Source organism: Saccopteryx leptura, chromosome 5, assembly GCF_036850995.1.
Source record: "Saccopteryx leptura isolate mSacLep1 chromosome 5, mSacLep1_pri_phased_curated, whole genome shotgun sequence".
Taxonomy (NCBI): Eukaryota; Metazoa; Chordata; class Mammalia; order Chiroptera; family Emballonuridae; genus Saccopteryx; species Saccopteryx leptura.
The window spans coordinates 173,579,561-173,604,211 of NC_089507.1; the positions used below are offsets into that span (position 1 = coordinate 173,579,561).

Here is a 24,651-nt window from a genome sequence, read left to right on the forward strand (position 1 = left end):
CTTTTCCCCAATTCAGGCCCTCCATTACAGTCATTGTTTGTTATAATTCACAGTTCACCACAAGATTTTCTCAAGAAAGAGGGGAAAGGAGAGGAGAGGAAAAAAGGAGGGAGGGAATAATTTCCTTTTATTTTTCTTTATTTCATTATTATTTTTTTAAAAAAAAACAACTTCAATTTTTTATTTTTTTAACTTTTTATTCTTTATTAAATCTCATTAATACTATCAACAAAACCACCCTCAGATGCCATTAAGGAAGAGAAAATCGAATATCATGGATACAAAAGAAAGAGAGGTAACACAGCTAGATGAGGAAAAATCTATGGAGAAAAAATTTAATATATTGGAAACCTTGGAGCTAAATGACAGAGAATTCAAGATAGAAATCCTAAAAATCCTCCGGGATATACAAGAAAACACAGAAGGGCAATTGAGGGAGCTCAGAAAACAACTCAATGAACACAAAGAATATATGTCCAATGAAATTGAAACTATAAAAACAAATCAAACAGAAATGAAAAACTCAATTCAGGAGCTGAAAGATGAAGTAACAAGCTTAGCTAATAGAACAGGTCAGATAGAAGAGAGGATTAGTGAAATAGAAGACAAGCAACTTGAGGCACAACAGAGAGAAAAAGAAAGAGACTCAAAAATTTAAAAAAATGAGATAGCCCTACAAGAATTATCTGACTCCGTCAAAAAGAATAACATAAGAATAATAGGTATATCAGAAGGAGAAGAGAGAGAAAATGGAATGGAGAACATACTCAAACAAATAATAGATGAGAACTTCCCAAGCCTGTGGAAAGAACTAAAGCCTCAAGTTCAAGAAGCAAACAGAACTCCGAGTTTTCTTAACCCCAACAAACCTACTCCAAGGCATATCATAATGAAATTGACACAAACCAACAGCAAAGAAAAAATTCTCAAGGCAGCCAGGGAAAAGAAGAATACAACATATAAAGGAAGGCCCATTAGATTATCATCGGATTTCTCAGCAGAAACTCTACAAGCTAGAAGAGAGTGGACCCCAATATTTAAAGTCCTGAAAGAGAGGAACTTTCAGCCACAAATACTATACCCATCAAAACTATCCTTCAAATATGAAGGAGAAATAAAAACATTCACAGATACAGAAAAGATGAGGGAATTTATCATCAGAAAACCCCCACTCCAGGAATTACTAAAGGGGGTTCTCCAATCAAATAAAAAGAACAACAACAACAAAAAAAATAAAGCCACAAGTAAAAGCTCCAAGAAGAACACAATAAAACCAAATTTAAACTGTGACAACAACAAAAAGAAAGGGGGAAAGAAGATGGAGATTAACAGTAGCAAAGGACGATAAAGTACAAAAGTACTCACAAAATAGTTTGCTACAATGAACAGGGTAGGGACCCTTTTCATTACCGAAAGGTAACCACCATTGAAAAAACCACCACAGAAGCACATGAGATAAAAGAGATAGCAACAGAGGAAAGATGTATGGAATACAACCAAATAAAAACAAAAGATAGAAAAATGAAAAAGAAGGATCAAACAAGACACAAAACTAACAGAAAGCAAGATATAAAATAGCAATAGGGAACTCACAAGTGTCAATAATTACACTAAATGTAAACGGATTAAAATCACCAATAAAAAGGCACAGAGTAGCAGAATGGATTAAAAAACAAAATCCAACTGTATGCTGCCTAAAGGAAACTTATCTAAGTAACAAGGATAAAAACAAATTCAAAGTGAAAGGCTGGAAAACAATACTCCAAGCAAATAACATCCAAAAAAAAGCAGGTGTAGCAATACTCATATCGGATAATGTTGACTACAAGACAGGAAAAGTAGTCAGAGACAAAAATGGCCATTTCATAATGGCTAAGGGGACACTGAATCAAGAAGACATAACAATTCTTAATATATATGTACCAAGCCAAGGAGCACCAAAATATATAAGACAGCTACTTATTGATCTTAAAACAAAAACTGACAAAAACACAATCATACTTGGAGACCTCAATACACCGCTGACGGCTCTAGATTGGTCATCCAAACAGAAAATCAACAAAGACATAGTGGCCTTAAACAAAACACTAGAGCACCTGGATATGATAGACATCTACAGGACATTTCATCCCAAAGTGACTGAGTATACATTTTTCTCCAGTGTACATGGATCATTCTCAAGAATTGACCATATGTTGGGCCACAAAAACAACATCAGCAAATTCAGAAAAACTGAAGTTGTACCAAGCATATTTTCTGATCATAAAGCCTTGAAACTAGAATTCAACTGCAAAAAAGAGGGAAAAAATTCCCACAAAAATGTGGAAACTAAACAACATACTTTTAAAAAATGAATGGGTCAAAGAAGAAATAAGTGCAGAGATCAAAAGATATATACAGACTAATGAAAATGACAATACGACATATCAGAATCTATGGGATGCAGCAAAAGCAGTGATAAGAGGGAAGTTCATATCACTTCAGGCATATATGAACAAACAAGAGAGAGCCCAAGTGAACCACTTAACTTCACACCTTAAGGAACTAGAAAAAGAAGAACAAAGAAAACCCAAAACCAGCTGAAGAAAGGAGATAATAAAAATCAGAGCAGAAATAAATGAATTAGAGAACAGAAAAACTATAGAAAAAATTAATAGAACAAGGAGCTGGTTCTTTGAAAAGATCAACAAAATTGACAAAACCTTGGCAAGACTTACCAAAGAAAAAAGAGAAAGAACTCATATAAACAAAATCCAAAATGAAAGAGGAGAAATCACCACGGACACCATAGATATACAAAGAATTATTGTAGAATACTATGAAAAACTTTATGCCACTAAATTCAACAACCTAGAAGAAATGAATAAATTCCTAGAACAATACAACCTTCCTAGACTGAGTCAAGAAGAAGCAGAAAGCCTAAACAGACCTATTAGTAGAGAAGAAATAGAAAAAACCATTAAAAACCTCCCCAAAAATAAAAGTCCAGGCCTTGACGGCTATTTCAGCGAATTTTATCAAACATTCAAAGAAGACTTGGTTCCTATTCTACTCAAAGTATTCCAAAAAACTGAAGAAGAAGCAATACTTCCAAACACATTTTATGAGGTCAACATAACCCTCATACCAAAACCAGGCAAGGATGGCACAAAAAAAGAAAACTACAGACCAATATCTCTAATGAATACAGATGCTAAAATACTAAACAAAATACTAGCAAATCGAATACAACAACATATTAAAAAAATAATACATCATGATCAAGTGGGATTCATCCCAGAATCTCAAGGATGGTTCAACATACGTAAAACAGTTAACGTAATACACCATATCAACAAAACAAAGAACAAAAACCACATGATCTTATCAATAGACGCAGAAAAGGCTTTTGATAAAATACAACACAATTTTATGTTTAAGACTCTCAACAAAATGGGTATAGAAGGAAAATATCTCAACATGATAAAGGCCATATATGATAAACCATCAGCTAACATCATATTAAATGGCACTAAACTGAAGGCTTTCCCCCTTAAATCAGGAACAAGACAGGGTTGTCCACTCTCTCCACTGTTATTATTAAATAATGTGGTACTAGAGGTTCTAGCCAGAGCAATCAGACAAGACAAAGAAATAAAAGGCATCCATATCGGAATAGAAGAAGTAAAGGTATCACTTTTTGCAGATGATATGATCCTATACATCGAAAACCCCAAAGAATCCACAAAAAGACTACTACAAACAATAAGCCAATACAGTAAGGTCGCAGGATACAAAATTAACATACAGAAGTCAATAGCCTTTCTATATGCCAACAATGAAACAATTGAGAACGAACTCAAAAGAATAATCCCCTTCACGATTGCAACAAAAAAAAATAAAATACTTAGGAATAAACATAACAAAGAATGTAAAGGACTTATATAATGAAAACTATAAACCATTGTTAAGGGAAATCGAAAAAGATATAATGAGATGGAAGAATATACCTTGTTCTTGGCTAGGAAGAATAAATATAATCAAGATGGCTATATTACCCAAAGCAATATAGAAATTTAATGCAATTCCCATCAAAATTCCAATGACATATTTTAAAGAAATAGAGCAAACAATCATCAGATTTATATGGAACTATAAAAAACCCCGAATAGCCAAAGCAATCCTAAAGAAAAAGAATGAAGCTGTGGGGCATTACAATACGTGACTTCAAACTATATTATAGGGACATGACAATCAAAACAGCATGGTATTGGCAGAAAAATAGACACTCAGACCAATGGAACAGAATAGAAAGTCCAGAAATAAAATCACATATATATAGTCAAATAATTTTTGATAAAGGGGCCAACAACACACAATGGAGAAAAGAAAGCCTCTTCAGTAAATGGTGCTGGGAAAACTGGAAAGCCACACGCAAAAGAATGAAACTGGACTACAGTTTGTCCCCCTGTACTAAAATTAACTCAAAATGTATCAAAGATCTAAACATAAACCTGAAACAATTAAGTACATAGAAGAAGACATAGGTACTCAACTCATGGACCTGGGTTTTAAAGAGCATTTTATGAATTTGACTCCACAGGCAAGAGAAGTGAAGGCAAAAATTAATGAATGGGACTACATCAGACTAAGAAGTTTTTGCTCAGCAAGAGAAACTGATAACAAAATAAACAGAAAGCCAACTAAATGGGAAATGATATTTTCAAACAACAGCTCAGATAAGGGCCTAATATCCAAAATATACAAAGAACTCATAAATCTCAACAACAAACAAACAAACAATCCAATAAAAAAATGGGAAGAGGACATGAACAGACACTTCTCCCAGGAAGAAATACAAATGGCCAACAGATATATGAAAAGATGCTCATCTTCTTTAGCTATTAGAGAAATGCAAATCAAAACTGCAATGAGATACCACCTCACACCTGTTAGATTAACTATTATTAGCAAGACAGATAATAGCAAATGTTGGAGAGGCTGTGGAGAAAAAGGAACCCTCATACACTGTTGGTGGGAATGTAAAGTAGTACAACCATTATGAAAGAAAGTATGGTGGTTCCTCAAAAAACTGAAAATAGAACTACCTTATGACCCAGCAATCCCTCTACTGGGTATATACCCCCAAAACTCAGAAACATTGATACGTAAAGACACATGCAGCCCCATGTTCATTGCAGCATTGTTCACAGTGGCCAGGATATGGAAACAACCAAAAAGCCCGTCAATAGATGACTGGATAAAGAAGATGTGGCAGATATACACTGTGGAATACTACTCATCCATAAGAAATGATGACATCAGAACATTTACAGCAAAATGGTGGGATCTTGATAACATGATACAAAGTGAAATAAGTAAATCAGAAAAAACCAGGAACTGCATTATTCCATATGTAGGTGGGACATAAAAGTGAAACTAAGAGACATTGATAAGAGTGTGGTGGTTACGGGGGAGAATGGGAGAGGGAAAGGGGGAGGGGCACAAAGAAAACTAGATAGAAGGTGACAGAGGACAATCTGACTTTGGGTGATGGGTATGCAACATAATTGAATGACAAGATAACCTGGACTTGTTATCTTTGAATATATGTATCCTGATTTATTGATGTCACCCCATTAAAAAAATAAAGTTATTATAAAAAAAAAGCAAACAAAACACCCACAAAAATATTAATAAAAATATAAAAAATAAAGAAAATGAAATTCAAAAGGAAAACAGAATTTACTTTGTAAGATTTTTCTGTTTTCTCCCAGTGGGTGGCTCCGTATTACAAGTTTTAGCTCTTTGAAATTCCTGCAGTGACCTCCATTGAGAAGTTGCTGTCACAATGATGTAGGCAGGAGTGCAGTTGCATTGATGGGTGGGGAGCATTATGAGGGCTCTATGACTTTAGTAATGGTGATCTCAGAGCTCTGGAGTCCTTCCAATGTCTCAACACACCACTAGACAAGATATAGAGCACCTCTGTTCCTTATGGGAGAAAGTGGCTCTGGTGAGTTAGCTGTGGCATCTGTCTCTGCCACTCTTCATACACCACATTTTGAAGGAGGCAGAATCTTGGAGGCTGGGCATCCACACTTAAGCTTTCTGTGTCTGTGCTGAGTGTAGGCTGCCAGCAGGCCATGATAATACTGGCCATAGCTTCTTGTTTTGCCATCAATTTCATTAAGTATTTCTCTCTCACTACTCTTCCTGGCAGAAGGAGACCCAGTCACTCTGCACTTATCCCCTCTACATTGCTCTGGCAGACAAAACCCAGACAGTCCAGGCTTCTCTCCTCTCTGGAGCCCAAGCAGAGAAGAAAATTGGACAGTCCAGGCTTGCCTCCTCTTCAGAGCCAACCATTAGTGGATATTATCTTCTTCCCTCCTATTTAACCCATCCTACATTTAGTGCATTTGATGAATAAATCTTTCAGGATGCCTGTGAGCCCAGATGGGGTTACTTCACTGAGTTATAGTTGTTCAATTTGTCAAAATTTCAAGGAGAGAGATCAGGGGTATCTCTCACTTTGCCATTTCTCTGACATTGTCCAGAAAATAGTTCTAAGCAGAAAATTTAAATTTAACTTTACAGCTAAAGGGACTAAAATAAAGAGCAACAAACAAAGCTCAAAGTAACTAGAAGAAAAATATCAGAACATAAATAAATAAAATAAAATCTAAAATAACAATATAAAAGATCAACAAAACCAAGAAATGCTTTTCTTGAAAAGATAAACAAGATTAAAAAATGGTCAGCCAGATTCATGAAGAAAAGAAGAGAGAGGACCCAAATAAGTAAAATCAGAAACAGAGAAGTGACAACTGACACCACAGAAATAGAAGGGATTGCAGTAAAGTATTGCAATTATGTTAACAAATACACAATCTGGAAGAAACAAATTTTTAGAAACATATAATCTTCCAAGACTGAATCAAGCAGAAACAGAAAATCTGAACCAATCAATTAGAACTAATGAAATTAAAGCAGTAATAAAAAACCTCCTAACAAACAAAAGGCCTGGACTGGATGTCTTCACAGGAGAAGTTTACCAAATAAAGCAGAACTGACACTTACCCTTCTCAAAATATTTCAAAAAAATTTATAAAGAGAGGTAACTCCCAAGCTCATTTTGCAAGGTCTGCATTATCTTAATTCCAAACCCAGATAAAGGTAGTATAAAGAAAAAAAAACTTATAGGCACAAATCCCTGATAAATATAGATGCAGAAATCCTCAGCAAAGTATTAGTGAAAAAAATTCCCAGGAATGTCCAGTACAACATAGGTCATATAGTTAGTAATTTGTAATAACTATGCATGGTACCAAATGAATTCTAGATTTACCAGGCTCACTTAACTTCTGAATGTCTAATTGTTATGTTGTACACCTGAAGGTAATATAATATTACCTGTCAATTAATTAATAAAGTAAAATAGACATTCTTGATTCATGGAAAGAGTTTTTAAAAAGTCAACATTAACAAGAATGAGGAATGAGTTGATTCCAACCCTAATGGATGACTTAGAGACCAGGATCCACCCAGAAAGCCCCGTACAGGGCAATGCTCTGCTCATCTGGGGCCGATGCTCTGTTGCTCAGTGCTTGAGGTGAGGCCATGGAGCCATCCTCAGTGCCTGGGACCAATATTCTTGAACCATTCAAGCCATGGCTGTGAGGGGGGGGGGGGGGTAGAGAAAAGAAAAAGGGTGGAGAAGCAGATGGGCACTTCTTCTGTGTGCCCTGACTGAGAATCAAACCTGGGACTTCCACACAGGGCCAACACTCTAACACTGAGCCAACCAGCTAGGGTGAAAGCAATTTTTTATGATTGAATGTACCCTTGCTGAAGATGCTATGAAGACTGTTGAAATGACAATAAAATACCTGAAATATTACTGAAATTTAGTTGATAAAGCAGTGGGAGGGTTTGAAAGAACTGACTCCAGTAAACAACATCACATGTTATAGAGAAATTGTAATAAAAAGAAGTCAATCAATGCAGCAAATTTCATTGATGTTTAATTTTAAGAAATTCCCACAGCCACCCCAGCTTTCAGCAATCACCCCCTTTATCTGTCAGCAGCCAACAACACAAAGACAACACCCTTCACTAGCAAAACCATTACACTTGCTTAAGGCTCAGATGAAGGTTAGAATTTTTAAATAATAAAGTATTTTAAACTAAGGTAGTTACATTGTTTTTTAGAACCAATGCTACTGCATACTTAATAGACCACCGTACAGTGCAAATGTAACCTTTGTATACATTGGGAAAACAAGTTTTATGTGAGTCACTTTATTGTGGTATATACTTTATTGTAGTGATGTAGAGCTGAACATGTAATATCTCTGAGGTATGCCTGTCTTAAGAATGTCCTCAGTGGAAGAAATTATATATTTTACAAAAATAAATTTAATTTCCAGGTGAGATGAAATAATTTATTTATACTATGTTTCTCTACAGAATAACATGGTTGCTGCAGTTTGGCACTGCAAAATGAGATGAGTGTGAGTGATCCACATGTAAATACAACAAAACTGAAATATTTAATAATATATGTTTACTTACAGACTGTCCCAAGGTAGAAAAATTAATAATTTAATTTTCTAATACTATAAGAAAATATATGTAATATTATTTCATGATAATGAATTTGATAAAAATTCTTAACCTAACCATAAGCCATCAGTGAGAACTTAAACATATTCTCTGTCTATATCTAATGCATGTTAAAAAAATGCATACTTACTACTTCAAATAATATTTTGGCAATACTTCTTATATGGCAGAGTGAGGAGGTAGACAAAGTCTGTTCTCAAGAAACAACGACACTAACTAAAGGCTAACAATATATTGAGAGTTGTTTTACTGACCAACCGCTGCTTAATTATGAATAAGAATAATAAAAGTTTGTGGAATGTTTCAAACCCACCACTAGTTTGGCCCATGAAGTAATTCTCCTAGGGTGGTGCTAGCCATGGAAACCAATTGCATCATTGCTGAAGGGGCTTAATTGATTTAGAATGGAGGGTGAAAAATATGTTCCCATTCATATCTTGTATAAAAAGTCTGTTCTATCCAAGATAAGAAGGGGGAAAGCCTGTACCTTTCCAACTGAAGAATGTACTCCTGCTGCGGTCAAGTGGTGGAATGGAAGATAACCCACCAATTTTATAAGAAGCTCCTGGAAATGAAAAAACCACACAGGGGCTTACAATATCTCTGAGGTATGCTTGTCTTAAGAATGTCCTCAATATGGCAAGAAATATTCAAAGTAATGCAGAACAAGAACCTACAACCAAGACTACTTTATCTAGCAAGGCTATCGTTTAAAATCGAAGGAGAAATAAAAAGCTTCCCAGACAAAAAACAACTCAAGGAATTCATTACAACCAAACCAGTGCTGCAGGAAATGTTAAGGGGCATGGTATAAACAGATCAAAGTGGGAAAATAATATAGCAAAAAAGGAATACAGCTTTAAAGAATAAAATGGCAATAAAGAACTACATATCAATAATAACCATAAATGTAAATGGATTAAATGATCCAATCAAAAGACGTAGGGTAGCTGCGTGGATAAGAAAACAGTACCCGTACATATGCTGTCTACAAGAGACACACCTTAGAACAAAAGATACACATAGATTGAAGGTAAAAGGACGAAAAAAAACATTTCATGCAAATGGAAAAAAGCTGGGGTACCAATACCTATATCAGACAAATTGGACTTTAAAACAAAGGATATAGTAAGAGATAAAGAAGGCCACTACATAATGATAAAGGGAGTAATCCAACAGGAAGATATAACTATTATAAATATCTATGCACCTAATATAGGAGCACCTAAATATATAAAGCAGACTTTGATGGATTTAAAGGGTGAGATCAACAGCAATACTATAATAGTAGGGGATTTCAATACCCCACTAACATCACTAGATAGATCCTCAAGAAAGAAAATTAACAAAGAAACAGCAGACTTATTGGAAACACTAGATCAACTTGATTTAATAGATATCTTCAGAACCTTTCACCCTAAAGCAGCAGAATATACATTCTTTTCAAGTGCTCATGGTACATTCTCTAGGATAGACCACATGTTAGGGCACAAAAGTGGTCTCAACAAAATTAAGAAGATTGAAATCATATCGAGCACTTTCTCCAATCACAACGGCATGAAACTAGAAATGAACCACAACAGAAAAGCTCAAAAATTCTCAAACACATGGAAACTAAATAGCAGGTTGTTAAATAATGAATGGATTAAGAATGAGATCAAAGAAGAAATAAAAAAATTCCTAGAAACGAATGACAATGAGCATACAACAACTCAAAATTTATGGGACACAGCAAAAGCAGTACTGAGAGGGAAGTTCATAGCACTACAGGCATACTTTAAGAAGCTAGAAAAAGCTCAAATAAACAACTTAACCCTGCATCTAAAAGAACTAGAAAAAGAACAGCAAGTAAAGCCCAGAACTAGTAGAAGGAAGGAAATAATAAAGATCAGAGCAGAAATAAATTACATAGAGGCTAAAGAAACAATACAGAGGATCATGAAACTAGGAGCTGGTTCTTCGAAAAGGTAAACAAGATCGATAAACATTTAACTAGACTCACCAAAAAAAAGAGAGAGAGCACTCAAATAAATAAAATTAGAAATGAGAGTGGAGAAATAACAACTGACACAACAGAAATACAAAATATTGTAAGAAAATACTATGAAGAACTGTATGCCAAAAAAGTAGACAACCTAGATAAAATGCACAAATACCTGAAACATACAATTTTCCAAAAATCAATCTGGAAGAATCAGAAAACTTAAACAGACTGATTACACCAAATGAGATCGAAACAGTTATCAAAAAACTCCCAACAAAGAAAAGTCCAGGGCCTGATGGCTTCACAAGTGAATTCTACCAAATATTCAAAGAAGAACTAACTCCTATCCTTCTCAAACTATTTCAAAAAATTCAAGAGGAAGGAAGACTTCCAAGCTCCTTTTATGAGGCGAGCATAATTCTAATTCCAAAACCAGGCAAAGACAACACAAAGAATGAAAATTATAGCCAATATCTCTGATGAATATAGATGCTAAAATCCTCAACAAAATATTAGCAAACCGAATCCAACAATATATGGAAAAAATCATACACCATGATCAAGTGGGATTTATTCTGGGGAGGCAAGGCTGGTACAATATTTGTAAATCAATCAATGTGATTCATCACATAAACAAAAAGAAGGAGAAAAACCATATGACAATTTCAATAGATGCAGAAAAAGCATTTGATAAAATCCAGCACCCATTCATGATCAAAACTCTCAGCAAAGTGGGAATACAGGGAACATACCTCAACATGATAAAAGCCATCTATGACAAACCCACAGCCAACATCATACTCAATGGGTAAAAATGAAAAGCAATTCCCCTAAAATCAGGAACAAGGCAGGGGTGCCCCCTTTCACCACTCTTATTTAACATAGTCCTAGAAGTCCTAGCCACAACAATCAGACAAGAAGAAGAAATAAAAGGCATTCAAGTTGGAAAAAAAGAAGTAAATCTATCATTATTTGCAGATGATATGATATTGTATATAGAAAACCCTAAAGTCTCAGTCAAAAAATTACTGGACCTGATAAATGAATTCAGCAATGTGGCAGGATATAAAATCAATACTCAGAAATCAGAGGCATTTTTATATGCCAACAATGAACAGTCAGAAAGAGAAATTAAGGAAACAATCTCCTTCACTATTACAACCAAAAAAATAAAGTACCTAGGAGTAAACTTAACCAAGGAGACTAAAGACTTGTACTCAGAATATTACAAAGCATTGATAAAAGAAATCAAGGAAGATACAAACAAGTGGAAGCATATACCATACTCATGGTTAGGAAGAATAAACATCATTAAAATGTCTATATTACCCAAAGCAATCTATAAATTCAATGCAATACCAATTAAAATACCAATGATATACTTCAAAGATATAGATCACATATTCCAAAAATTTATATGGAACCAAAAAAGAACACGAATAGCCTCAGCAATCTTAAAAAAGAAGAATAAAGTGGGAGGTATCACACTTCCTGATATCAGGTTATACTATCAGACCATTGTACTCAAAACAGCCTGGTACTGGCATAAGAACAGGCATACAGATCAATGGAACAGAACAGAGAACCCAGAAATAAACCCACAGCTCTATGGACAACTGATATTTGGCAAAGGAGGTAAGGAAATACAATGGAGTAAAGACAGCCTCTTTAACAAATGGTGTTGGGAAAATTGGACAGCTACCTGCAAAAAAATGAAACTAGATCACCAGCTTACACCACTCACAAAAAATAAACTCAAAATGGATAAAAGACTTAAATGTAGGCCGTGAAACCATAAGCATCTTATTAGAAAACATAGGCAGTAAGCTCTCCGACATCTCTCGGTGTAATATATTTGCTGATTTATCTCCATGGGCAAAGGAAATAAAAGACAGGATAAACAAATAGGACTATATCAAACTAAAAAGCTTTTGCACAGTTAAAGACAATAAGAACAGAATAAAAAGAGAAACTACACAATGGGAGAACATATTTGACAATACGTCTGATAAGGGGTTAATAACCAAAATTTATAAAGAACTTGTGAATCTCAACACCAGGAAGACAAACAATCCAATCAAAAAATGGGCAAAAGAAATAAATACACTTCTCCAAAGAGGACATACAGATGGCCAATAGGCATATGAAAAAATTCTCAACATCACTAATCATTAGAGAAATGCAAATTAAAACCACAATGAGATATCACCTCACACCAGCCAGAATGGTGCTCATAAACAAAACAACACAGAGTAAGTGCTGGCGAGGATGTGGAGAAAAGGGAACCCTCCTGCACTGCTGGTGGGAATACAGACTGGTGCAGCCACTGTGGAAAACAGTATGGAGATTCCTCAAAAAAACTGAAAATCAAACTGCCTTTTGACCCAGCTATCTCACTTTTAGGAATATACCCCAAGAACACCATAGAACGGCTCCAAAAGGAGAAATGTACCCCCATGTTTGTTGCAGCATTGTTCACAATAGCGAAGATCTGGAAACAGCCCAAGTGTCCATCAGAGGTCAAGTGGATTAAAAAGCTTTGGTACATATATACTATGGAATACTACTCAGCCATAAGAAATGATGACATCGGATCATTTACAATAACATGAATGGACCTTGATAACATTATACGGAGTGAAATAAGTAAATCAGAAAAAACTAAGAACTATATGAATCCATACATAGATGGGACATAAAAATGAGACTCAGAGACATGAACAAGAATGTGATGGCAATGGGGATGGGGGGGTGGGGGTAGGGGGAATGGGGCAAGGAAGGATAGAGGGGGTGGGAGGAGGGGAGGGGCACAAAGAAAACCAGATAGAAGGTGACAGAAGACAATTTGACTTTGGGGAAGGGTATACAGCACAATCAAATGTCAAAATAATCTGGAGATGTTTTCTCGCAACATATGTACCCTTATTTATCAATGTCACTGCATTAAATTTAATTAAAAATAAAAAAATGAATGTCCTCAATGGAAGAAAATATATATTTTACCAAAGTTAGGGTTAATGAAACAAAACACAGAACCCAAAACTAAACCTATACCCTTATGGTCCATTAATATCTGACAAAGGAGGCAAGAGTATACAATGGAGTAAAGACAGTCTCTTTAATAATGGTGTTGGAAAAATTGGACAGATACATGCAAAAACTGAAACTAGACCACCAACATATGCCATACACAAAAATCAACTCAAAATGGGTAAAAGACTTAAATGTAATTTGCTAAACCATAAAAATCTTAGAAGTAAACATAGGCAATAGACTTTCAGACATCTCTCATATCTCCTCAAGCAAGTGAAATAAAGGAGAAGGTAAAGAAATGAGACTATATCAAACTAATAAGCTTTTGCATAGCAAAAGACACCATTAAACAAAATAAAAAGACAACCCCCTCTGTGGGAGAACATATTCACCAATACATCTGATAAAGGGTCAATAATCAAAATTTGTAAAGAAGTTATAAAACTCAACACCCAGAAGACAAACAATTCAATTAAAAAATGGGCAAAGGGTCTGGTCAGGCAGTAGTGCAGTGTATAGAGCATCTACCTGTGAAGCTGATGACCCAGGTTTGAAACCTCGAGGTCACCAGCTGTAGTGAAGGCTCATCCAGCATGAGTGTGCACTCACCAGCTTGAGGATGGGGTCACCTGTTTGAGCATGGGATCATAGACATGACCCAAGGTCACTTGCTTGAGCAAAGGATCACTGATGAGGCTAAAGTTTCCTCCCCCTATCCCCATCAAGGTACATATGAGAAAGCATTCAATGAAAAACTAATGCACCACAACTACAAGTTCATGCTTCTCATCTCTCTCTCTTCCTCCCACACACACAAAAAAGGAAAGGCAATGAACCTGAACAGACACTTCCCCAAAGAGGACATATAGATGGCCAATAGGCATTTGAAAAGTGCTCAACACCATTAATCATCAGAGAAATGCAAATTAAAACTACAATGTGATATCACCTTACACCTGTCAGAATGGCTTTTTATTAACAAATCAACAAAGAACAAGTGTTGGTGAGGATACGGAGTAAAAGAAACCCTTGTGCATTGTTAGTGGGAAGTGGGAATGCAGACTGGTGCACCCACTGTGAAATCAGTTATTTCCAAAAATCAAAAATAGAACTGCCTTATGACTCTGCTATCCCAATTTCTAGAAAAAAATCCTAAGATTCTTAAAATACTAATTCAAAGAATATACATACTCCCATGTTCACTACAGTGTTGCTTACAATAGGCAAGATCTGGAAAGGGTCCAAATGTCCATCAGTGGATGCATGGTATATTTACAGAATGAAATACTACGTAGCTGTAATAAAGAAGGAAATCTTACCTTTTATGATGACATGGATGGACCTGAAAATTATTGCACTAAGTGAAATAAGCCAGATAGAGAAAGATAAATACCCTATGATCTCACTTCTATGTGGAATCTAATGAACACAATAAACTGAGAAACAATACAGAAACAGAGGAAGGGTCACAGGGAACAGATAGGCAGCTGTCAGAGGGAAGGAGAAGAGGGGATTAGATCAAAGAAGGAAAAGGGATTAGCCAAAAACATGTATATATAACCCATATATACAGACAACAGGGTAGCAATAGCCAGATGGTATGGGGGTGAAAATAGGAGGAGGGTGGAATAAGATTCAGAAATGGAGGTGGAAAAAAAAATTAATTTTAAGAAAAAAAATGGGTCCCTGACCAGTTGGCTCAGCAGTAGAGTGTTGGCCTCACATGTAGATGTCCTGGGTTCAACTCCCAGTCAGGACACACAGGAGTAGTGACCTTCTGCTTGTCACTCTCCCCCCATCTCTCTCTCTTTTCTCCCTCCCACAGCCATGGCTCAGTTGGAGCAAAGTTGGCCACCAGCACTGAGGATGCTTCCATGGCCTGCCTCAGGCACTAAAATACCTTGGTTGCTGAACAACGAAGCAGTGGCCCAACTGTGCAGAGCAATACCTGGTAGGGACTTGCCAGGTGGATCCTGGTCGGAATTCATGCAGGAGTTTGTCTCTGCCTCCCTGCCTCTCACTTAATTAAAAAAATAAATAAATAAGAAAAAAAAAGATGGAAAAGGATGTATCATACTAACAGTAATAATAAATTTGTAGTAGCTATCTTAATGTTACACAAAAGAGATCTAAAAATAAGAAATAGTATTAGACACAAAGAGATACATTTTATGATGGTCAAACTTTAGTAAGATACAATAATTTTAAATGTAATTTATATAACTGTACCTGCCAATGACCCAAAATACATAAAGCAAAAAAAAAAAAAAAAAGATAAAATGATGGAATGACCAGGCAGATAAACAACAGGGAGAGATGACATGAACAGCATGATGAACTGACTTGACCTAACAAACATTTAGAACACTCAGACAATGGCAGGATGCACATTCTCTCACAAGTGCACATGGTGCATTTCCTAGAACGCATTATATATTAGATCTGATATCGTCTCAATACATTTAAAAGATAAATAACACAAATTATTTTCTTCAACCACATTAAATTAAATTAGAAGTAAATAATAGAAAAAATATGAGAAAACCCTCAATATTTGGACACGAATAATACTTTTATAGATAAGTAGAATAAAAAATCACAATGGGTATTAGAAAATAGTTTAAACTAAACAAAAAATTAAAAAAGATAAAACCCTAGCAGATGCAGTTAAATTAGTGTTTGAGAAAAGGTTGCAGCTTTAAACACATATAGTATGAAGAGAAAATATCTCAAATCAATAACTAAGATTCCAAATAAAGAAACTAGATAAAGAGCATATATATTCCAAAGAAAACGAGGAAAGAATATCATAATATTTGAGTATAAATCAATAAAAATTAAAAAAAAAAAAAAAAACACCAGAAAAAAGTCATGGAACCATAAGTCAGCTATTTGAAAAGATCAACAAAATTTATAAACCTTTCACTATACTGACACAGGAAGAAACAGAAACCCTCAAATTACCTAAATAAGTCATGAAAGAGAAGTCATACTAATGAAATAGAACATAAAAAGACTTAATGGAATATTATGAATAACTTTATATCAACAAATTAGATAACTTGATAAAATGGACAAATTCCTAAAATGACCTAAATTAAGTCAAGAAGAAAGGGATATGAGAGGATTTTCTTTAAAGCAATTAACTTAAAAACAATAAAAAAATTTGGATCGTATCAGTAATTAAAAAATCTTCCAAGATAGAAGAGTCCAGGCCTTGATGGCTTCACTGGTGACTTCTAACAAATATTTGTGTATATATGTGAGTACCAATGCTACATAGAATTATTGAGAAAATAGAGGGGAGGACACTTTCTAACCTATTCTATATGGCCAGCATTACCCTGATACTAAAGTCAGAAAAAGATATCACAAGAAAAAAAAGCTATTGACCAAGAACCCTCATGGGACATAGACATAAAAATTCTTAATAAATTATTAGCAAATTAAATCCCACAATATGTAAAGAGAAATATACACTATGACCATGAAGGACTAAGACTCAAATTCAAGCATGCCTTAATATCTTAAATAATTATTAATAGACTTATTAATATTAATTATTACATAATAGTTATATAAATAATATAAATTAATATTACTAAACCAGTTAATATTAATAAATCATATAAATAGCATAAAAGACAAAAACCCATATATGATCATTGAAATAGACATAGAAGCCCTGGCCGGTTGGCTCAGTGGTGGAGCATCGGCCTGGCGTGCAGAAGTCCCAGGTTCAATTCCCTGCCAGGGCACACAGGAGAAGTGCCCATCTGCTTCTCCACCCCTCCCCCTCTCCTTCCTCTCTGTCTCTCTCTTCCCCTCCCGCAGCGAGGCTCCATTGGAGCAGAGATGACCCGGGCGCTGGGGATGGCTCCTTGGCCTCTGCCTCAGGCGCTAGAGTGGCTCTGGTCGCAACAGAGCGACACCCTGGAGGGGCAGAGCATCGCTCCCTGGTGGGCAGAGCGTCGCCCCCTGGTGGGTGTGCCGGGTGGGTCCCGGTCGGGCGCATGCGGGAGTCTGTCTTGACTGTCTCTCCCCATTTCCAGCTTCAGAAAAATACAAAAAAAAAAAAAAAAGAAATAGACATAGAAAAAGTATTTGACAAAAGTAAACACCAATTATTTTTTTTTCAGTGAGAGCTGGGGAGATAGATTCCTGTGTATGCCCCAACCAGGACCCATATGGCAACTCCTGCTCGAATCAACTGAGCTATCCTCAGCGCCCAGGTTCAATGCTCAAACCGATGGAGCCATGTGCTACGGGAGGGGAAGAGATAGAGAAGGAGAAGGAGGGGAAAAGAAGCAGATGGGGCTTCTCATGTGTGCCCTGACCAGGCACTTTGACCTGCTGGGCCAAAGCTCTCTCCACTGAGGCAACAAGTCAGAGCCACCAACTCTTTATTTTTTAAAAAATGTTCAATCAAGTTCTGAGAAATGAGAACTTCCTAAAACTGATTAAGAGCATCAGCAATATTGTCCTTCATTATGAAAGTCTGAATGCTTTTCCCCGAGATCAGGAGTAAGGCAGGCATATTCCTTTCAATTCTTTCTTTCAGCATTGTATTAGAGGTTCTGGCCAGTGCAATGCAGCAAAGAGACAAGACAAAACAACCCCTCCCAAATATCCCCCTTCAATATCTGAAGGAATACTGAAAGCAATTTGCAAAAAGTTGTCTGAATTATATCTTTTTCCTCTGGGTCAGTTGCTTTATTTTTGGGGAAGCGTTCTGTTTTCTTCGTACCTTTGGTTTTTCTTCAAATGTCTATCAAATCCTCCCCACTTTATTCATATTTATGAATGTAGCATATGTAAGTGCTACATTGCATTTTGGAAATCCTTTCCAACAGATTTCAAGTTCTTAAATGGGAGGGCAGACTCACAGCTCTTGGGTAGCCTTAGCAAATGATTCAAAGAAGTGAACAAGTGTCCTGTGACTGCCCCAGTTCTATCTGGGCTTTATTTGTGGGTTCTGAAGTAGCAGCTTACTCTGCACATTCTTTTTTCTAATGTACAAAGAACAGCACCAGCGTTAGAAGAGTCTGAAATCAGCATGTCTCAGATCGAGGAGCTGCCAGCAAAGCCAACTGTGTGACCACGGACAACCCCCGAGCTCCAGTCTGCTCATGTGCAAAGTGGGACAGTAATAGTACCAGTTGCAGTGTTGATGTGAAGACAGGATGGCAGACTATGCATGAAGCATGAAGAACCTGGCACAGACTAGATGCTCCATAAATTTGTGTGTTTCCTTCCCTCTTCTTCCTTCGGTGAAAAAAAATAAATGAAGGCTCAACCCTCTTGGGCACTGTTTCTAAGCAGTGACTTCCATGAGCTTTAGGACCCTAAAGGGCACTGTCACAAATAAATGAGTAATAATTGGCCTTTCACTATTTGATACGCATCTCTAACAGCAGGGGGGTTGTTAGACCTCTCCACCTCTGGACTTCATCCACTTCACTTCATAACTTTAAAACAGAATTTTGTATTTCATAGAACTGCTTTATTCCTTGTGCCTGCAATTTCTCTGAGTTTCTCTGTGTGAAAAGGAGAAATGGTTTCCTGCTGTTGGTGTTCCTGTAAGCTGCAGTTTTAGCTGCCAGCTGGAAGCGAGATGACAGAATAAAAATCCAGGGAGGAGAACCTGGCTCTGTGGGGTCCCAGGACCAATTTATCATGCAGCCAGAGTCCTGCAGGATGAGGGAGGCCTGCCTGGCCAGGGGAGGTGCAGGGAGAGAGCATAACAACAGCCGTCTCTGTATGCCTGCGCCTCCCTCTGCCGCCCTGTGATCTTACGCTGTACGAGATAAACCACAACGGCCCCTTCACCGCCACCAGAAGCTCCCTGTCTTAGGGTAGAGCAGGGCAAATCATAATTTCAGAGGCCTTTCCATATTCTTGAAATTAGCTACAGAACTCAGTCACATTAACACCACAACCTAGAAGGCAGTGGTGGGATTCAGCCAGTTCACACTTGTTCGGCAGAAATAATATCTAATTTTTTGTTGAGTTCCGCAAACAGGTTGTTAAAATGGCACTTGTAATCAGGGTTGTCTCTAAGGTGGGCGCCTGGGCAGCTGCCCAATGTGGAAATCACAAATTTACATTCCTTACTCTTTTTTAATGTTCATCTGTGCAACAGCATATTCTAAGTGCCCACAGTAATGTTCATTCCATCTATAGATGGAAAAAATTGACAGAACTATGCTTGTAATATTTATTTATCCATTTCATAAAACTCATTGTACCTTTGATGAAATACTACATTTAAATTCCCTCGCATTTGTTACTTCAGTGAACAAACATAACGTAAAGAGAAAAAGTGCCAAACAGCAGGGGGTGACAAGCTGTCATTGGAAATACCTTAAGTAGCAGTTTTATGTTTCCTATCAGGTATTATTTAATATCTTTTCATTAATATTTTGAAACTCTTTTCTATAACATAATCTAGTCTTATGTACCTCTTTTATTGTTCTTATTTAAGTATTAAATGCATGAAATAATAAACTACCTTTCAGTATATCTTTTTTTTATACTTAAAATGGTCATTAGGGCAGAGAAGTGGTTAAATTGTTTGAATTCCACCATTGCTAGAAGGCAAACTGAAAACTCCATATGCTCTACCAAAAATGTGTGTCAGGTGAGCAAAACTCTCTGATCAGGCAAGTCTCCATTATAAATGCCAGAAATGAACCTCTCCAGGAAGTGATAAGAGGACAGATAAAAGGCAGAGTGCCCAGTAAACAGGAACTCCAGCCACACGGCCCCTGCTCTTATCCATGGCAATGGCTTTCTGAAAACTGCCGCTTCCAGGAAACAGTATCGATTGCTGTAGGCCAAGTGAAGATCCAGAATTCCCAAAGCAGTTAAGATCACGTCTGTTCCCGTTTGTCTGAAGCAGCACTGCCTCTTAGAGGAGCTGCAGGTCAATATCTGCTGTGCTTTCTTGCTTCCGTCACAACATAACCATGTTCAATTAGATGATCTTAAAAAATTATGCCAAATAGTCCAAACCATGCCCTGTGGTAGAATGCTATAAAACTCACCTCCAACTTGTTGGAATTTTTCTATACTGCCACCCAAAATAATCCCAACTCACACTGACTATGTGAATTGCTTTGGCCAATAAGATCATAATGTGTAACACAAGCAAAGACTTGAAAAGGACTTGCACACTGGGGCTCACCCCCTCTGGCTGCTCTTGGAAATCTATCATGGCTTCTTTGTGATGAAGTGGCCTGTTAGATGACGGAAGACAAGTGGTCCAGCCACCTCTGTCACTCCAGGCAATGGCCAGACAACATTCTCAAGCATGGCTGCCTAGATGAGCAGCAGCTAACACAGACGAATAAGCGAATCTGGATAAGACCAGCAGGGCAACAACTATTCAGCTGAGACCCACTAAAATTTTGATCCTGAGAATCATGAAGTAAATAAGTAGTTGTTGTTTTAAGCCATTGAGTTTGGGCAAGTTGTTATGCAGTGAATGCTAACTATATTTGACTCATGGAATGGAAAAAAGAATAAACCTTAGAGCAGTCACCACATATATGATGACACTTCTAACCAGCCATTTACTTTTGTTTTGTTTTATTTTTTCCATTTGCATAAATAATTAAAGAGTGTCTAATTATATCATAAAAGTGTTGCTGAGAAAATGCCTTTGTTTTTACAGAATTCCTAAAGAATCAAATAAACCACTTTACGGGAATTCCTCCAGGGGTGTATGAACACCACAACTGTGCCTTGATTTCTTCCCCTCGGAACCTGGAGTGAGGAACAATTTCTTTGTCTGGGTTTGCTATCTGGATGTCAACCAGAAAGTCTCATTAAATGCCTAAGAAGCAGCTCCACTTGTAAACTACTTGTTTTTATTAATTTCCTTTCTCGTTACGGTATAAATGCCAACATGCTCCCTCTTACTACTATAATCAGAGCTCACTATAAAAATATTAATACAATTATTATGATAAAGATCCCAGTTGCTGTATCATTAAAGATAGATGGCTTAGGGGAGCTCAGCTGCCCAGCAGCCTGAACTACCTGTCAAAGACTCAGAACAACCGTGTAAAAAATTCTGTCACCCCAGCCACCCTCCTTCTAGTGGTGATTAAAAAGATTGTCTTTAAGTTGGTTGTGAATCTTTGTAGAGGTCCAAAAACCATATTTATTGGCTGAGATCATTTTTTGAAAGTTACTGAAACAAAATAAATTTGGTAACTAACTGATTACCAAAAATATGGATTAAGACATACTATGAAAAAAAATCGCATTTAAATATTGGTTGTGTTTATTTGCAAGTCTTAAAGAAAGAGAAATAAAATTCTCTTGAGTTTAGTTCACTATGTGGCCACAGGATGAAAGTTACCTGAGGACTAACAAGATATGCCTGACGTATCTTGTCAGGATCACCTGTTCCTCTCTATGACCTCGGCATCACAGTGCACTGACTCAAGGATATGGATATAAATTGTATGGGCATAACAAGTGACAAAGGCATGCTGGACATTCAGGAATTTCTTTTACATTTTCAATCTAATAACTATTCTCAACCTTTCGTTGCTGGTGGATATTATATATGGTAAGCTGATCTTCCAAAAACTCACAATAAAACTGAAAACCCCTGTGGATCAATTTGGCCACTGGGGGGGGGGGGGCAGGAAACATCTCTGCATAAGAGACCTAACTCCTTCATTCTCATAATCTCTAAACAATAGCTTATTTCACTTTTTAAGTATTTATTCACGTTTTTTGGGGAGGTGGTGGTATTGTGACAGAGACAGAAAGAAACAGAGAGAGGGACAGATAGGGACAGACAGATAGAAAGGGAGAGAGATGAGAAGCATCAATTCTTTGTTGCGGCACCTTAGTTGTTTAATTGCTTTCTCATATGTGCCTTGACCGCGGGCCTTCAGCAGACTGAGTAACCCCTTGCTCGAGCCAGCGACCTTGGGCTCAAGCTGGCGACCTCGGGGTTTCGAACCTGGGAACTCTATCCACTGCGCCACCACCTGGTCAGGCTGTATTTACTCATTGTTAATGCTGTCCTGATTCTTTCTTTCACCATCCCTTCAACAGGCCTCCAATAGGCTCTGTGCATCTGGTTTGGTCCTAGCCCCATGCCCCCTCCTCTCTCACCTCCATCTCCCCCTACAGCCTTGTTCTACCCTGTAATCAGAATAGCTTCCCAAAATACAGACCTGACCATGGTCCTCCTGCCTGAAAGCCCCCAGTGGTTCTCCACTCCCAGGTAGCCATCAGGGTTTCTGGCTGCACGGCCTGCGTGGTAGGACAGAGAAGTGGGGCTGAAGCTGTGGGTGGGCCTGGGCCCTCTAGTTTTGTGCTCCACCTCTCCTAGAGCTCCTTCTTGACTCTTACCCATCCATCCTTTCTTTCTTATAGGTACCCATCGAAAATCCAGTCTGCCTGAGAGGGGTGACAAGGCTCTTGGTGATGGGAACCCACTTCCAAAACCTCACCATGATCCACAGAACTTTTCAAGTCTAACCAGTCAGTATTCCCTACAGATCTAGGTTGGATGCCTGTGTGCTTCATCTGCTCACAGCGGCCCCATGGACTGGAGTTCTCCCCCCTCCCCAGAACCCTTCTTGCCCCACAGTCCAGTTCTCCTCCTTAAGATGTAGTGCAGGAGCTGCAGCCTGCACTACAGGCTTTAGACGCTCTCTGAGCAGACTTGGCATTCTGTCATCATAACTCATGTGTTATGCTGAAACTACATTTTTGTGTGTCTTCTTACACTTTATGCAGGTAAGCAGCATTTATACTCTAGCTTTCAGCAAAATCTTAGACCTTAGAAAGCAGTGGACACTTATCAGAGGCTTTTGAATGAAGCTAAAGCACTCTTCCAACTTTCTCAAAACTCTAGCATTGTCAGAGCTCCCACCATTCTCTTGCCCTTACAGGTGTCCTGAGACGGTGCGAAGGTCTCCCTGGATAGCCTCCACCACTCCAACAACTCCTCTCCGCTCCCTGTCGGTTGGTTTTCAGCTCCATTCGCAGGGATTCTACATCACTTTTTATTTTCCCATTTCTGATTTTCTCCTCTGACTAAAATATCTCTCTCCAGCTGCTTCTGGTTCTCATTGTACCTCCAATCCTGATGCTTCAAATCTCCATGGCCCATCCATTCCTCCTGATTTCGCTGGCCTCCTACCTAGTCTGGGTCTTCATGGGTGCATGTCTGATTCAACTCCAAACCTCCTCCTTCTTGCTTCTCCAGCCTCCTCCAGAAAATCTGGCTCTTCCCTCCCTGCCACTCATGTTCTGGAAGAATATCCTCTACCTTCAAGGCAGTGAAATTACTTCCTCAAGCTTGGGCACCCACCTCCTAGTTGACAAATGTTTGCCTTTTGTTCAGACCTGTGAAGCTCATTCTTTCCCTCCATCTGGGGGGCTGCATCAAAGGGGAAGAGATGCGATGTACAACCAGAGGCTGTTGTACATGTGACACTGTGTCACTGTGCATGTTTTTAAGAATGTGATCCAAACACCCTTACCTGCTTGCTCTCCAGTCTACTAAAGAAGTGACTCTTGTGTTAATTCAATTCATCTGTCCTTTTTTAGGCTATCAATTCTACTACTTCCAGCAGGTTTTAACTCCACCAGTGATCCCTTAGTAGAAAGTCTGGCATGCCAAGTTAAGGAAACCACACATGTATGGCAGCAAAACTACTTCCCAAATTGTCACCTCAAATGCATTTCTAGCTTTATGTTGCCCTAGGGCTACATGCCCCCTTCTCACCTTGCTCACTTTTGCCAATAACCCCTCTTTCCTGTGGATAGAGTCTTAGCAGAGGTCCCCAAGTGACCTGCTAGTGCTGGAAACCTTTAAATCCACCTATAACCCCATCCCAATAGCTGTTCCTGCTGAAGCGCTCACTGGGGCTTGGTTGCTTTGTCTCTTTCCACTCCTTCCAACTTCCACAAATATTGAAAGGTATAGGCGCATCAAGAATGCTTCAGTTTCCCTGCATTTTCTCACACTAGTCCCTAATTCTGCCAGGCAC

At 37.7% G+C, this 24,651-nt stretch overlaps 1 protein-coding gene across 2 annotated transcripts in view; it reads right to left on the minus strand.

The window, feature by feature from the left end:
* The window catches only part of SYNDIG1 (synapse differentiation inducing 1), a 218,630-nt gene that overhangs the window by 121,648 nt on the left and 72,331 nt on the right, over positions 1-24,651 (minus strand). The window lies entirely within an intron of this gene.